We start from the raw sequence: 16,907 nt of genomic DNA, 5'->3' as shown, positions 1-16,907 counted from the left end.
TCCACCATAGGACTTGGTTCAGTGACCGAGCGCCAACCATATCGAAGCCCCCTATATCAACATTTTTCATTTGTTGCCAATGTCCTAGCAACCACAAACCTGTGATCACTGATCTCTGATTTTTAAGCTCCTTCTGCTCAACCCTTACCACACACTTCTCACCATAGGACCGAGGGCGGTGACTGGGGGCTTGGCCTTAAGGTTCTAATTCTTTCAGTGCTCTTTTGGGGCCCTTTTTCTTTTGTTAAAGTTCCGAGCCTTTGGTTTCTTGTGTGTTCCACAACCAAGCGCTAACACCATTGGAGCCCCCTTATCGACGATTTCCATAATGCGACCAATGTGCTAACAGCCACAAAACTTCGATCATCGATCGCTGATGGCCCTCTATGTTCAGCCCTAACCCTTGCTTCTATATCTCTTTGCGACCATGCACCAACCCTTATATCAGAGCCCCTTAATCAGCAATTTCCAATTGTGACCAATGTGCCAACAACCACAAGCCTCTGGTCATCGATTGTCGATGTGACATCATCACTTTCCATGTGGCACTCTCTGATTGGTGATAGGTGTCACCTGGATATGGCCCATTAGGCCATCCAAAACTATTAAATATGCCTGCCACATTTCCTTCCTTACCTCCACATTATGATGATGTCGGCTACCACTTGGCCTTATCAGAACCAATTAGATCCTACCAAGTGTCCTCATCGAAGGTCACCACCTACTTCCACGTGTCCTTATCAGAGCTTATCTGACACTTCCATCTATCCTTAGCGAAGTCTACCACCATCTTCCATGTGTCATAGGAGCTCATCACCGACTTCCATGTGTCCTTATTGGATGCCACCATGTGTCCTGCTTAGAGGAGAGAGAAACTGCCTCACCAACCTTTGTTTTGTGATGAATTCTTTTGTTAATTTGCATTAATCTCTCCCAGGTGCATTAAAAATGAAGGCACAATCCCCACGTTTTAATGCAATTGGCCTTCACTGATCGGTGAATTCAAATGGCTGTAATATATGAAACTGTCACTCACTGATCTCCGATGCACCACTATGCGCCAGCTACAGGGACCTTCAATATGTGATATTGAAAATCACATATTGCACATTGTTTTTGCATTAAACCACTAATCCTCCAATCACCGATTGAGATTCGCCAAGACCTCCGATATGCGGGATCTCTGATATGCAATGCTTGTTGATCCTTTGATACTCCGATCTATGATTTATGGGAGTTCTGATATGTGGGATCTCTAATTTGCGGGACTTTTGATCAGCAGGATCTATGATGCTTTGACTTGCGAAACCTCCAATTTTCATTTACCAATATCACTGCCCCTCAATTTCTGATTGCCGATATGGCTTGGACTCCCATCTCTGATCTCTGATATGCTTAATTCCCCTGCTTGAGGCTTCAAACCCCTGAACTATAGTAGGTCATAACGTTTGAACCATAAGAGTCCATTTCTGGACTTCCACATATCGTTGGAAATCTCTTTCATATCACTTTCCAATGGGAAGGGTCCAATTAGCCATTGAGCCCATAGACCACCTCAAAATATGGCCCCAAACACACTACCATTATTTCTTCTCCTTGACTCTCGAGACATTGGAAACCACACCCACCAAGGTGATCCCGTGCATGAAGCTTGCAATGACCATAGAATCCATCTTGGGCCATGACTACTAGTCATCTATTGTAATAAGCATCCAAGCTTATCTGGTTGACATCAATGCCGACACTCTTGCCAATCAGTTAGGCACTGCCAACTACCCAACACACTCTAGCATCACTATTGACATCAATGCCAACACACTTGCAGATGCCTTCTCTAAGCCACTAGCCATCCACACTACACCAACTATCCAACAATCTCCCCCTTTGGCATTGATGGCAACACATCATCCTTCTCTCCAAGTGATGGCCAAACCTCAAGTTGCTTCCACACATCTCATGTCATGAGACACCAATGGCCTTCTTTCCATCACATCTTGTCCAGAACGTTTCTCCCCCCATGAAATCAATGGAAAGGAGATACATGTCGCCTTTCTCTCCCCATGCTCTCACTAACTGTCAAGACCAGAGTCTAGCTATCTGGATGTGCATTCTGCCTTGCAGACCTCTCTACCAGGATGATTGTTGCTACTTCTCCATAAATTGGGCAAATGTGATATGCTCCCCCTGAACATATACTGCCTCTAATTTGTCCTTCCAGTTTTGGACTTCTAATGGCTGCTAGTTGAGCACTCTGTCCACCAATGCATCCTTTTGTATCAAAGGATTGATACCCATTGAACTACTCATGGTATTGCTGTTGCTGCAAATACCAATTTATAATGATGAATTTTGGCTCGCCCTTCTTCATTGTTGTTGCTGCTTCCAAGGCTGCTCTCATTCTTGAGCATCTCCACTTCTCCCGTCAGGATCATTCTCATACTATGGTGATTGCTTCACAGCTCATACCAATTGCATCAAAATAAATGATACAAGTGGAACATTGTACCAAGAAAACTCTATTATTTGTTTTCTCATAAAGAAATGTCCATTCACACACATGGTTACTCAAAATGAGCCCATTACAACCAATTGAGGGTTAAGGGACATGAAAAATCACACACCAATTGTGTTTCATGAACACAAGACTGCTATACATTATACACTTACAACTTAAATGAAATAAGAATGTTTTATCAAATATGAAAACCATTCCTTTGCTCAGAAATCTTCCTTTCTGAAGCTTCCCATTATTGCCTGTTATTGCTTTGTCAAAGAAGCTCCCCTAAGCCAATGCTTCTTGATCTCCTACAAATCTTCCTTTCTTTTTCTTGGGGACTAATCCTGTGGACCTGACTAGACTGTGATCTTCCAATCATTACACACTTCCACTGCAACCCATCTTCTTCCCACAACAAAAGATATTGTTATGTATTCCTTGCGCTAACTACATTCCACCTTCATCAATAAGATGTTCCATTATGTTCATCTTCTTGGCCTCCTGCATCTGGCTTACTCAGCCTCCCTTGAGGCCCTTCTCTTCCTTTACTAAAGAGAAACAAAAGATCTACTCCCCCTGAGCAGATCATCCTCCTCCTTCCTACAGACCTTTAAAAGGTCAGGTTTTGATAGAAGCATTCCCATCTTGCTCCTTCTTTTCCCCTAGCTGGGTCTTCTCTCTGTTCCACATGGGTAGATGATATTTTTCATTCATCTCCTCTTTCTTCACCCAATGCCACTTGGAGCCTCTCTTCCTTTTATAAGAGACTGCTACAAGAGTAGGAGGATCACTCTTTCAACTTCTTCCTCCTCTATTCACCTTTCTCTATTGACGTAGAGTATTGAGGACATTCTTTCTCCTTGTCTTCAAATCCCAAGCTACTACATTCACATGCATATCCTGAGAAGCATTATGTTTCTTCTCATTTCTATAGTTAAATCTCTTCTGCCCAATATTGCCACTGTTGGAGTATTCAACATGGCCTAAGACCGAGGCAGAGGAATTACCCTTTTTGACAAATATTTTTTCAAAAATCCTCTCATGGCTAGCTTACCTACTTCTAGCCTTATTATGCAATCTTGGGTTGCTTCTACCCAACACATATTGTTTTCTTGCATGCCATTTACAATCTATGGATTTATGTCCAAACTTATTGCAAGAAAAACAATATCCATGAAAAGGCTTCTATTGATAGAGATTACCTTTTCTTTGTAGGATTTGTTCTTGAGGAGGAGGGTTCCTTTGCTGGCTCTTCTTATGCCTTATATGACATCAATGATTGTTGTCATGCACTCTCCCTTGTAGGTTCTTTGCCTTCTTTTGTTGCACTTGTTATTGTTGCTACTTCGGCTTCTACTGCACTACTGGTTGGTTCTTCTTAGCCTTATGTTGCACTACAAGCTACTTCTTCTTGGGCTTATGCTTCTCTAGTTGTTACTACTGCATCTTCTTCTCTTCCTGTTGTTTCTTTCCTTATTGCCACTGTTGTCCAACAACCTTTATTTTTTTGTTGTTGAAACCTTTGAGCTTCTGATATTGAGAAAAATATTTATTTGTCTTTTCTAAGTCATGTCTCAATGTGACTACATCATCTTGTAGTATCTCATAGAAACCTCCTTTATACTCAGATGATGGGTTAACCTCCCAGTCAGTCTGTTAGCCTCTTCTTGTTGATCACTTAGTTCAACTATTATTTTGCTCAAATTTCCATTCTCAATCTCATAGACTTTTAGTTTCTCCTATTTCTTGAGAATTTCGTCTAATATGTCCTTGACCTCCTTTAGAACCCAGGTCAACGTATTTCCAGAAAAGATCACTTCATCTAGATCCTTTTGTTCACCACCAGAGGTACTTTCTTTTGAGCAGCATGATCTCTCTTCTGAGATATTTTCCTCATCAACAGGAATGTGATGAGCAACAACTTCAACATGTTCTGGTTTATTTCTAGAGCAGTAGGGCTCCTTAGCCTCTTCTTGAGCTAACTGGGTATCTCCACAATACAGACAATGCAGTTTGTTTAGCACTTCCTTTTCTGACTCACAATTCCTTACTTCATCAACATTTAACTCAAATATCCCTTTTAGGATGACTTCTTTGGATTTTTCATTCTCTTCTCCATTTAATATGGAAAGACATATATCACCATCCAATAACATCAAGTAGGCTTCCATTCTAACCTTCCATATTTCATACCGGAGTTCATGGTATGATCTACCTAAGAATGGAACTTCTTCTTGTAGAAATTTCTCTATGGATTAGCTAGCTTTGATACCATGTAGAATTTCCCACTAAAGATCACCTGATAATGCAAAATACTAAAGCAAAATACTTGATCTACTTCTACAAACAAACTTGCAGAAGCTTAATCGATTTTGACCAAGATCAAATAAAAAAGATAAAAAAGAGAATGAGAAATGAATCACACATAACACAGAAGAATAACCCAGGGAAAGCCTTAGCCTAAAACCCCAATCTCTGAATTATCATACAAGGGGAAATATGTTCAAGTTACAAAAAGAATTAGCTCTCAAGCTATCCTGCTCTTTCTGCAATCAAACAATATAGCTCATAGACTGAATAGACAATGTATATGTCCTCCTCAAGCCCTCCAAGCCTCCTATTTCATTGCATAGTTTTTCTTGGGGTCCAGTGAAGCCACATGTGTGAATTAGCCTCATCACACTCACAAAACCTGAAGAAGTAACTACGCAATCCTCAAGGAAATAATTCCTTCTGCATGCAAGGGATATTCACAATGGAATATTCTAGCAACTGATAGTACACTGTCCCTCCATCTGATCTCAACTAGGTCTCTGTCTGAACCGACATGCATGAGTTATTTATGAGAGAATGTTTAGTTATCTGAAGTGTAGCAATTACATGCATGCATGCATTAACTAACTAAACTCACATTAATTCAACAAATTGATTGAATTAATCTAACTGGACTTGACTCAATTAATTGAGCCAACTAATTACAACTCATCCTTATCTCTTTAACTAATGGATAAATTCCTCAATTAATGGAGAAACTATTGCATGTCCCCAAATAGACTTCATGTTTGATTTTGCTTAACTAATTAACTCATGGTGAATTAATTAATTATTTTACAAACAGTTGCTAAGATCAAATTCGAATTTTACTTCTCTATTTTAGTTTAGGGACTGACTAAAATAGGAAGGTATCCCGAAATGCTATAGCAGTACTAAATTTAGCACTTCTATATTTACAATTTCTGGTTGCTATTTTCAACACTTCCTCTCAACAAGAAAGGGATTATCAGTAACCCCAATCTTGTCTTTATGGAACTCAAACTTGCATTTTGACAATGCCTTTGTCAAAATATCTACATCCTATTCTTCGGTCAAAACATACAGCAACAACATGATCCTCTTGACCACACAGTCTCGAAGATGGTGATACTGGATATCAATGTGCTTGGACGTGCCATGAAAATCTGGATTCTCAGAGAGTTTGATACAACTTTGGTTATCGCAGTAGATCACTATAGGATCCATCCTCTAACCAAAAAATCCGACTAGAATCTTCCACATCCAAATGGCCTCACACGTAGCCTGACTAGTAGCCATGTATTCAGCCTCTGCTGAGCTAAGTGCAACTGATCTCTGTTTCCTGCTGTACCAGGAAACTGTAGTTGAACCAATGTTGAAGATTCCTCCAGAAGTGCTCTTCCTATCTAATGGATTCCCTGCCCAATCCAAATCTATGAAGCCATGAAGCTTCACTCCCTCTGTTTGTCTATTCCATAATCCAAACTGATATGTGCCTATGAGGTATCTCAGCACATGCTTCGCTGCCTTCCAAAATAGCTTGGTAGGCTGAACCATAGCTTGACTTAGCTGGTTCACTGCAAAGCATAAGTCAGGTCGTGTGTTCACTAGATACATAAGTGGACCCACCAACTACTGATAAATAACATCCTTCTTCCTCTAGTTCCCAGCTAGAGGAGTCTACATGGGCTTGCACTTCTCCATGTGAAAGCACCTGAGTATCTCATTGGCATACTTGCCTTGAGACAAAAATACTTCACCATCTTTTTGCCACACCTCCATGCTTAGAAAGTAGTGCATAAGGCCTATGTCCTTCATCTCGAACTCTCTTGCAAGGTCCTCCTTACAAGACTGTATCAGCTGATCATCACATGTCAAAATCTGATCATCGACATAAAGAACAATGATCAATGGTTTACCTTCTACCATGATGTGGTAAAGGTTCACATCTGCTTCACTCTTGGTGAAGCCCAAATTGGTTAAATAGCTATCGATCCTGGTGTATGAAGCACGAGGTGTTTGCTTTAGCCCATACAAAGCCCTCTTGAGTCAGCACACATGCGACTCACGATCGAAGGTCTTGAAACCCTTTGGCTACTCAATGTACACCTCCTCCTCAATATTGCCATTGAGGAATGCTGTCTTCACATCCATCTGGTGGATCTTCCACCCCATCTAAACTAATAGTGCCAACATCGATCTAATCGACGAGTACCTTTCTACGGGAGAAAAAGTCTCATCATAGTTGATCCCCTTGGCCTATGAGAAACCCCGGGCAACAAACCTTGCCTTGTGTTTCTCAACACTGCCATCAACTGCCTGCTTTACCTTGTAAAGCGATTTAGAACTCACCACTGACTTACCCTGAGGTCTTGGGAAAACATCCCACACACTGTTCCGAATGATAGAGTCGTACTCCTCTACCATTGCATCAACCGAGACTGGTTGCTGCACTGCCTCCTCGAATGAAGAAGGTTTGGTATCTACACACTCCCCAACCAAGGCCATGTACCCAGTGTACCGCTCGGGCGACCTCTTTTATCTTCACTGGGAAGATGGTTGTCTCACATTCTCCCACACATCCAACATCAACTTGTTAGGTTCCCTTGAGTGTTTCCACCCATCTCTGGAAGTATCAACATGAGTGGATGCCTCCACTCCTAGATCCTCTACATGCGGCTGCTCCACATCAATCTGAGGCTCTTCCTCCTTAGGAACTGAAAGTTCCTCCTTTTCATGCAACTTGAGCTCCCTCTCAAGTGACACTTGCATGGCTTTCTGCTTGTCGAACTTCAGATCCCTATGTACCACAGTCCTCTGAGTGGAAGGCAGGTACACCCGATAGTTGTGGGATGTATCCGTGTACCCCACAAGTATTCCCAACTTGGTTGTGGGGTCTAGCTTCTTCTTGGCATCTTTGGTCACATGACAATAAATTGATCATCCAAAGATTTGAAAGTGACTTACATCAGGTCGCTTCCTGGAATAGGCATCCATAGGTGTCTTCATTCCCAGTGTACAATGTGGGCTTCTATTTTGCAAGTATACTGCTATATTGCATGCCTCAACCCACAAATGCAGTGGTGGGCTTTGGTCATGCAACATCACTCGAGCTGCTCCCACAATCGATTTGTTCTTCCTTTCGGCCACCCCATTCTACTTTGGGTTATGGAGTGCCATCAATTCCCGTTTAATTCCTTCTGCAGTGCAGAATTCTTTAAACTATCAGGAGACATACTCTCCACCATTGTCGCTATGCAAGGCTTTTATTTTCTTTCCAGATTCTTTCTCTGCCAGGGATTTAAACTCATAAAACCTCAAGAAGGTCTGAACCTTCTTTTGCATAAAGTAGATCCAGAATCTACGAGAAAAATCATCAATAAAAATAACATAGTACCTTTGTTTAATAGTGGAGGATGTAGAGAAAGGTCCACAAACATCTGAGTGAACTCTCTCCAGGATTGCTCCAGCTCTATTGTCTCGATCTAGAAAGGAATATTTCGCATACTTACCCAATGTATAATCCTTGCATGTAGTCATCTGCTCAATTTTTCCCTTGGGTAATCCGGTAGAAATTTGCTGCATGATCTTTAGGGCTCCATGGTGCAAGTGGCCCAGTCTTCTATGCCATAGCTCGCCAACATCTTGGCTCTACACCATCTCAACTTTGGAACTCAAACAAGCACAGTCATCTACCTCCAGCTTGTAGAGATTCTTAACTCGAATCCCTATTTGCTTTGTCTGTCCAGTACCGATATGCCTCAGGAATACATTTCCTTTACTAAAGACTACATCATAGCCTTTATCTTCTAGCATAGCGACTGACACAATATTCTTCTTCAGACCTGGTACATACTTTACATCAGTCAGGGTGAGGGGAGCTCCATGCTCCCTCTAAAACACAACCATACCTTCACCTGAAATGTGGTACTTTCCATCATTTGCCATCTCGATCCGCATTTGGAAATCCTTCTCCTCCAAGGTACTAAAAATATTCTTGTCACCTGACCTATGGAATGAAGCTCCACTGTCTAGGTACCACACACATCCCACCATGGATGAAACCATGCATGCGATAAGCGAGAAATCCAGCTCAAACTGTGAGGCCAGTGCCTCACCATCAGATCCCTTCGAGGAAACCTTCTTGGATTTCTTTGGTGGACAATTCATAGCATAATGACCCACGTCATGACAATGAAAGCATCGCACTTTCAATTTTTCAATATTCTTCCCATCATGGGAAGAACCGGATTTGGGATGGGACGCCTTCCCTTTCCCTTTCCTCGCCTTACTCACTAAGGCTAGATTTTCCTCATCATCTTGCTTCGATGAGGATCCATCTCTTGTGCATCTTCTTATTTCCTCCTGCATCAGATCCGACCAAAGTCGTTCCTAATCTGGTAGTTTTTCTCTTCCATTAACCAAGTCTTGGTAGCTATGCCAACTCTTAGGAATATCGAGGAGTGTAAGACTCACCATGTCGTCATCAACAGTCTTCATCCCTACACTTCCAAGCTCATCCCTGCAGGTGGTGAGCTTGTTCAGATATGTAGAGATCGTGTCGCCCTTTTCACACTTGATCTTACGAAGCTTGTCTTTCAGCACCATCTTCCTCTGATCGTTGTTGTTCTGATATAGATCTTTCAATGTTTTCCACATCGAAAATGGTGTCTCCTTCCCATGGAGGCTTGAGACAATGTGGTCTCGAACTCCCTCCAAGAGGATTCTCATTGCTTTAGCTACACATTTCTTCCATTCCGCCAATTGAGTAGCATCAGTCGGCTTGGGGACTTCTTGATCAATGAAGTCCTTTAGACCATTATCCTCTAATACTGCTTCCATGTGATCCTTCTAGGCTATATAATTTGAGCTGCCATCAAGGGCATACTCGAGTCTTAAACCACTGAAATCCATTGGTGAAATTGAGATGTGATAAGAACTCGATTTCTATATTTAGAACCTCAAACTTCAAACTTCTCCTTCTTTTATACTATTCTTTGCCTTGATCACCTTTGCTCTGATACCATGCAGAAATTTCTCTATGGATAAGCTAGCTCTGATACCATGTAGAATTTCCCACTGTAGATCACCTAATAATGCAATAAACTAAAGCACAATACTTGATCTACTTCTACAAACAAACTTGCAGAAGCTTAATCGATTTTGAGCAAGATCAAATAGAACACATATAATAGAGAATGAGAAATGAATCACACATAACACAGAAGAATAACCCAGGGAAAGCCTCAGCCTAAAACCCCAATCTCTGTATTATCATACAAGTGGAAATATGTTCAAGTTATAAAAAGAATCATCTCTCAAGCTATCCTGCTCTCTCTACAATCAAACAATATAGCTCATAAACTGAATAGACATCGTATATGTCCTCCTCAAGCCCTCTAAGCCTCCTATTTCCTTGCACAATTTTTCTTGGGGTCCAGTGAATCCACATGTGTGAAGTTGCCTCATCACACTCACAAAACCTGAAGAAGTAATTGCGCAATCCTCAAGGAAAAAATTCCTTCTGCATGCAAGGGATATTCACAATGGAATATTTTGGCAACTAATAGTTCACTGTCCCTCCATCTAATCTCAACTAGGTCTCTGTTTGAACTGACATGCATGAGTTATTTATGAGAGAATATTCAGTTATATGAAGTGCAGCAGTTACATGCATGCATGCATTAACTAACTGAACTCACATTAATTCAACAAACTGTTTGAATCAATCTAACTGGACTTGACTCAATTAACTGAGCCAACTAATTACAACTCAATATTACAACTCATCCTTATCTCTTTAATTGATGGATAAATTCCTCAATTAATGGAGAAACTATTGCATGTCCCCACATAGATTTCATGTTTGATTTTCCTTAACTAATTAACTCATGGTGAATTAATTAATTATTTTACAAACAGCTGCTAAGATCAAATTCGAATTTTACTTCTCTATTTTAGTTTAGGCACTGACTAAAATAGGAAGGTATCCCGAAATGCTATTTATAGCAGTACTAAATTTAGCACTTCTATATTTATCATTTATTGTTTCTATTTTCAACACTTCTACTGCTAGCCAAACTTCATTAGCCATTGTTTCCCTTTGATATACCTTCTAGCGATTAAGCTATTTCTGAAGGAACTTGGCTCTCATACCAATTATCGGAAACAATGTTAATACTGAGAGGGGGCTGAATCAGTGTTAAGGATAATTTTAACTTCTTTATGCCAATTTACTTTTCTTATTTAACTTGGCATTCATTCATATAACTAGCATCAATATACAATGTGGCAACAACATAAACTCAACACACAAGAAAACAAACCATAAGCATCATACACATAGACACAAAGTTTTTTCATGTGGAAACCTTTTTAGGAAAAATTCACAAAGATTGTTGTTGTTATTGATGTAAATAGGAGTTCCTACTCTATTACATCAATATGTTTTGTGAGCACCCACTCACACGAAGCACCAACTCCCTTTGATAATTTTCTAGCATTGACTAGCAAGAAACACCTACTCCCTCTTGTTGTATACACCTGTCTAGCTTATTAGAAGCACAATGTGAGGCACCAACCTCACGGATTTGTTGAAAGAACCAACTTGCAACTCCTTGGATTTTTGCAAGCACCAACTTGCAGGAGGCACCAAATGCCAAGCCTCCTCAGGCACCCACTAGAGAATGGAAGCACCAAATTCTTGTATGCAGACACCAACCCACATTCAAATAAGAATTGGATGTTCATTGTAGTTTGGCATCCACTCTGCCTGATAACAACTTTGATCTCTACTTAATCTGCTGCACTTTGCATCTCTCTATGGCAATATTTAGCAGCACTCTAATTTGCTGAACATCAATAGTCACTCAACTCTTGGTCTCTCTGCTTTCCACAACACATAGTTTGCTCTCAGCCTTGCTTCACATAGCACAAGCTCAGCTCTTTACCTTCTACTCACAACAGCTCACAGGATCCTTTGGCCTTTAGCACATCACATAGGCACTTCAGTGTCAACTCACAGTGCACAGGAACTTTAGCCTCACACATACAACACAAGAAACTATCGACCTTTACACACAGAGCACACAGGCACTTTAGCCTCACACACAGAGTGCTGCTCTTGGGGTCTCTTTTCTTCTACTTAGGCACTGTCATCCTTTTCACATAGAACTGTCTCTCACTTAGCCTTTCACAACAGTGCACACACACAAAGCTCTTTCCTCTTGGCTCTCACTAGCAACTATGTTGCATTCCCCCTACATTGCTCATTCGAGCTCTTGGGTTTTGTTCCTCAATTTACACTCCAATCAATGTTTTCATGTTGTTCTCATTTAGTACTATGCATTGTACCTCGACATGGTCCTGCATTCTATTTTTTGCATTGGTCTTGGTCTCTACCACTATATTCATTGAGAATGGGCACCTAACTGGCAGTTTCCTCCATAATGAGCATTAATTCTCAGTCCACTGCACACTTAAACTAGGCATAGTCCTCTCTATCTTCCACTCTTATGTCAGTGAGGCTCTCCATGCTGAGAATTTAATCTTAGTCCACCTGCACACTCCATTGAGACTCTCCATTCCTCTTCATGGCTTACCATTATTCCGCATGGATTTTCTATTTTGCATTTATATACAACCCATGCACGGGAGGTCTTTGGCCATCAACCTTACAATTTTGCATTCAAAACCCCAACTACCTATTCATACATCTTAATGGCACCCTGTACCATCATATTAGAGATTTTCATCGTAGTTTTGTGTAGTGGTGTAACACTATGAAATAGATGATTGTCGGCCTTTGATCAAGTCTAGCACCTTTTGCATTAGACCCATGCTATATCTCCACCATAAGACTTGGTTCAGTGACTGAGTGACAACCATATTGGAGCCCCCTATATCAACATTTTTCATTTGTTGCCAATGTGCCAGCAACCACAAACCTGCGATCACCGATCATCAATTTTGAAGCTCCTTCCGCTCAACCCTTACCACACACTTCTCACCACAGGAATGAGGGCAGTGACCGAGGGCTTGGCCTTAAGGTGCTAAGTCTTTCATCACTCTGTTGGGGGCCTTTTTATTTTGTTAAAGCTTTGAGCCATTGGTTTCTTGTGTGTTCCACAGCCAAGCACTAACACCATTGGATCCCCCTTATCTATGATTTCCATATTACGACCAATGTGCTAACAACTAAAAACCTCTGATCGTCGATCATTAATGGCCCTCTATGTTCAGCCATAGCCCTTGGTTCTATATCTCTTTGTAACTACACACTAACCATTATATCGGAGCCCCTTAATTGGTCATTTCTAATTGTGACCAATGTGCCAATAGCCACAAACCTCTGATCGTTGATTGTCGATGTGATGTTATCACCTGCCACACGGAACTCTATGATTGGCGACATGTGTCCTTCCAAAACAATCAAATATGCTTGCCATGTGTCCTTCCCTACCTTCACGTCATGCTGACATTAGCTGCCACTTGGCCTTATCGGAACCAATTAGATCCTGCCATGTGTCCTCATTGGAGCTCACCATGTGCTGTCATGTGTCCTTATCGGAGCTTACCAGATGCTGCCATCTATCTTTATCAGAGGGTACCACTAGCTGCCATGTGTCCTCATCAAATCTCATCACCAGCTTCCATGTATCCTTATTGGACCCAATCGGATGCCACCATGTGTCCTGCTTAGAGGAGAGAGAAACTGCCTCGCCAACCTTTGTTTTGTGATGAATTCCTTTATTAATTTGCATTAGTCTCTCCCCGAGGATTTAACAATGAAAGCACAATCCTAGCATTTCAATTCAATCATTGTTTGCTGATCGAAGAATTCCAATGGCTATCATATATGAAACTATTGATGCCGATCTCTGATGCACCATTGTGCACAGACTGCCAAGACCTCTCATATGCGATATCACAAATCACATATCACACATTGTTGTTATGTTGCACCATTGATCCTCCAATCATCAATCATGATTCACCGGGACCTCCGATATACGGGATCGCTGATATGCAAAGCTTGTTGATCATTCAATACACTGATCTCTGATTTGTGGGAGTTCTGATATGTGGGATCTCTGATCTGTGGGACTTCCGATCTACGGGACCTCTGATGCTTTGAATTATGAGACATCTGATTTACAATTATCGATATAGCTACCCTCTGATTTCCAATTTCTAATATGGCTTGGCCTATGCTCTTCGATCTCCGATATGCTCAATTCCCTTGCATGAGGCTTCAAACCCCTGAACTTCAGTAGGTCATAAATTTTGAGTCACAAGTCCATTTTTTGACTTCCACATATTGTTGGAATCTATTCTAGAGCACTTTCCAATGGAAAGGGTCTGATTAGCCATTGAGCCCATCTACTACCTCAAAATATGGCCCCAAACTCACTGCCATTCTTTCTTCTCCTTGACTCTCCAGACATCAAAAATCACACCCACCAAGGTGATCCCCTGCATGAAGCCTACAGCAACCATGGACTTCCATCTTGGGCCATCACTACCAGTCATTTGCTGCAACAAGCATCCAAGCTTGTCTAGTTGACATCAATTCCAACACTGTTTCCAATCAATTAGGCACTGCCAACTTCCCAACACACTCCAGCATGACTGTTGAAATCAATGCCAACACACTTACAGATGCCTTCACTAGGCCACTGGCCATCCACACTATGCCAACTGTCCAACACCTCCTCCCTAAAGTTATGTTGATTTCCTCCCTCCATGTAGCCATAACAAGTCTATTGAAATTTGGTGCATATGTGAGGGTCAAGTGAGCCTCCACATGGATTCTATTAATCAAGTCCTGTTTTAGAGTCATATGATCCAACCACACTCACAATATTAGTTTTTGGTGGCTCCTCACATGATGATGCTACCAAGTTCCCATGTTGCACTAGTGTGTAAATCAATATGGCTAGCATCGTCTGGGTCTCAGTAATGCTATCCATAACTAGAATTAACTAAGAAATGGGTTAGCCCTACATCTAAGTGGATGAGGACCTAATATTGGGTTGCACCTAGCATTTTGTCTATCTTCTGGAAACACACGACCCACCCTCTAGAATTTTCCCATGTCAAAGTAGTTGACGTGGAGTCTAAGTTGAAAATGAACCCATAACTTCCTCAAGAAGTATAGAGGTACCTCCCTATTATTACAAGGAGGTTTATCGAATACAATAAACCACCTATCCATCAAATTGTCTAGAAATGGTTGGTAGGTGCACTAGTCCATTCATATGTTTTATGTTAACTGATAAAGGTTGGTTTTTTCTTAGGTCAAGAAACAGAGACAAAAGATATTTTTTATTAATGTTGAGTCTATGATATGATCTTTATTTAAATCAGTTCTATAGTGTTCATACATTCTAGCGTTATAATCAGAAATATTTATTAGCTAGCTTTCCACATTGGAGATGGCTGATACAATTAAGTATTAGACTTTGCAAGAGACACTCATGATGTCTCTCCAATGTTTTGGAGTCGAGTATCAGTGACCTCAATGTAGCTAAGGATGCATCAATTTCATCATTTGGATTTCTTGGTTCTTGGTTTGGGTTTGGTTATTCTAAATTTTGGTTTAGTGATGGTGGGTTTGGGTTATGATGAGGTTCCATATTAGCCAATTTCCTTGCCATTTAATAAAATGATTATGTTCAAGGTATTATTTTGGTTTTTTCCCAATTTAAAACCAAATTTAACGACAAAAAAGAACATTAGAATGCTTATATGGATTCCAAAGACAAAGTATGGTGTTCATTTGGTGCTCAAGGTTGTTCGAGAAGCAATAATTTAGCTCAATGTCTCCCCAAAACATGTTGTGTTGTCCCAATATGATAAAAAAATGGTGTTGTAGGCACATAAAAAAAATCTTCTCAAGAATGCGTGTCTATTCCAAAGAATGTGTGTACGTTCCTAAGTCATTTTGAGTTGGCATCCTAGTTGGTAGATTAGGCCTTGTCGGTCCTAGACACCTAGGAACATGCATGTGTTCCTGCAGGTGCATGTTCCTAATGGCCCCTATTGCCACTTTTAAGGTGGTCATCTTTGTGTGCCTACCCATATATATAAAGTTTTTTCTAATTAAAAGGCTTCACCGGTATGTTGTTCAACGAAATTATTAGGGGATCATTTTTGTAGATGTGCTAATTCTCTATGTTTTTTCCTATGTTTTATAGCGTAAAATTATTTTACCTTAATATTCACCAAATTTTATAGAGACTACATAAAATCATTAGAAATTTGAATTTTTTACAAAAATATCATCAATCATTTTATAATTTGCATATAAGGGACATATAAGATTCACCCAAGTTTCTACACTTTAAAATATATTTCCATCTTTAAAATTTTCACTCGTGTTATTCGATATGAGGGAGATGCATAATTCCTGCCATGTTTGACATAGAGTTGACACATGGAAATTATGTGTGCGCACACACACACAAATAACATTAGAGAACTTTTGAGGTCTAAAATAGGCCTCCTAAGAAAAAATGTATAACCAAAATAAACTTTCCTAATGCCCCCCATTACCACTTTTAAGGTGATCATCTTTGTGTGCCCACCCATATATATAAAGTTATTTTATAGTTAAAAGGTTTCAATGATATGTTGTTCAATGAAAATATTAGGGGATCATTTTTGCAAATGAGGTAATTCTGGTAAAATTATTTTCCTTTAATGTTGACCAAATTTTATAGAGACTATATCAAATCATTAGAAATTTGAATATTTTTACAAAAATATCATCAATCATTTTATAATTTGTGTATTAGGGACATATAAGATTCACCCAAGTTTCTACATTTTAAAATCTATTTGCATCTTTAAAATTTTCACTCATGTTATTCGATACGAGGGAGATGCGTAATTCCTACCATGTTTGACATAGAGTTGACACATGGAAATTATGTTTGTACACACACAAAAATAACATTAGAGAACTTTGAGGTCTAAAATAGGCCTCCTGAGAAAAATGTACAACCAAAATAAAATTTATAAGAATTGATAGGATTTAAGATGATGATGTCAACCATGGGGGATGATTCACCATTTTTGGGGTAAAAAAGTAAAAAGATTAAAAAATAATAAAATA

The sequence above is a fragment of the Pinus tabuliformis genome, chromosome X (assembly GCF_031772625.1).
Source record: "Pinus tabuliformis cultivar Carrire ecotype Pingquan chromosome X, CPIR1, whole genome shotgun sequence".
Classification (NCBI taxonomy): Eukaryota; Viridiplantae; Streptophyta; class Pinopsida; order Pinales; family Pinaceae; genus Pinus; species Pinus tabuliformis.
The sequence above is the reverse complement of the archived record's forward strand: the minus strand, read 5'-3'. Positions refer to the sequence as shown.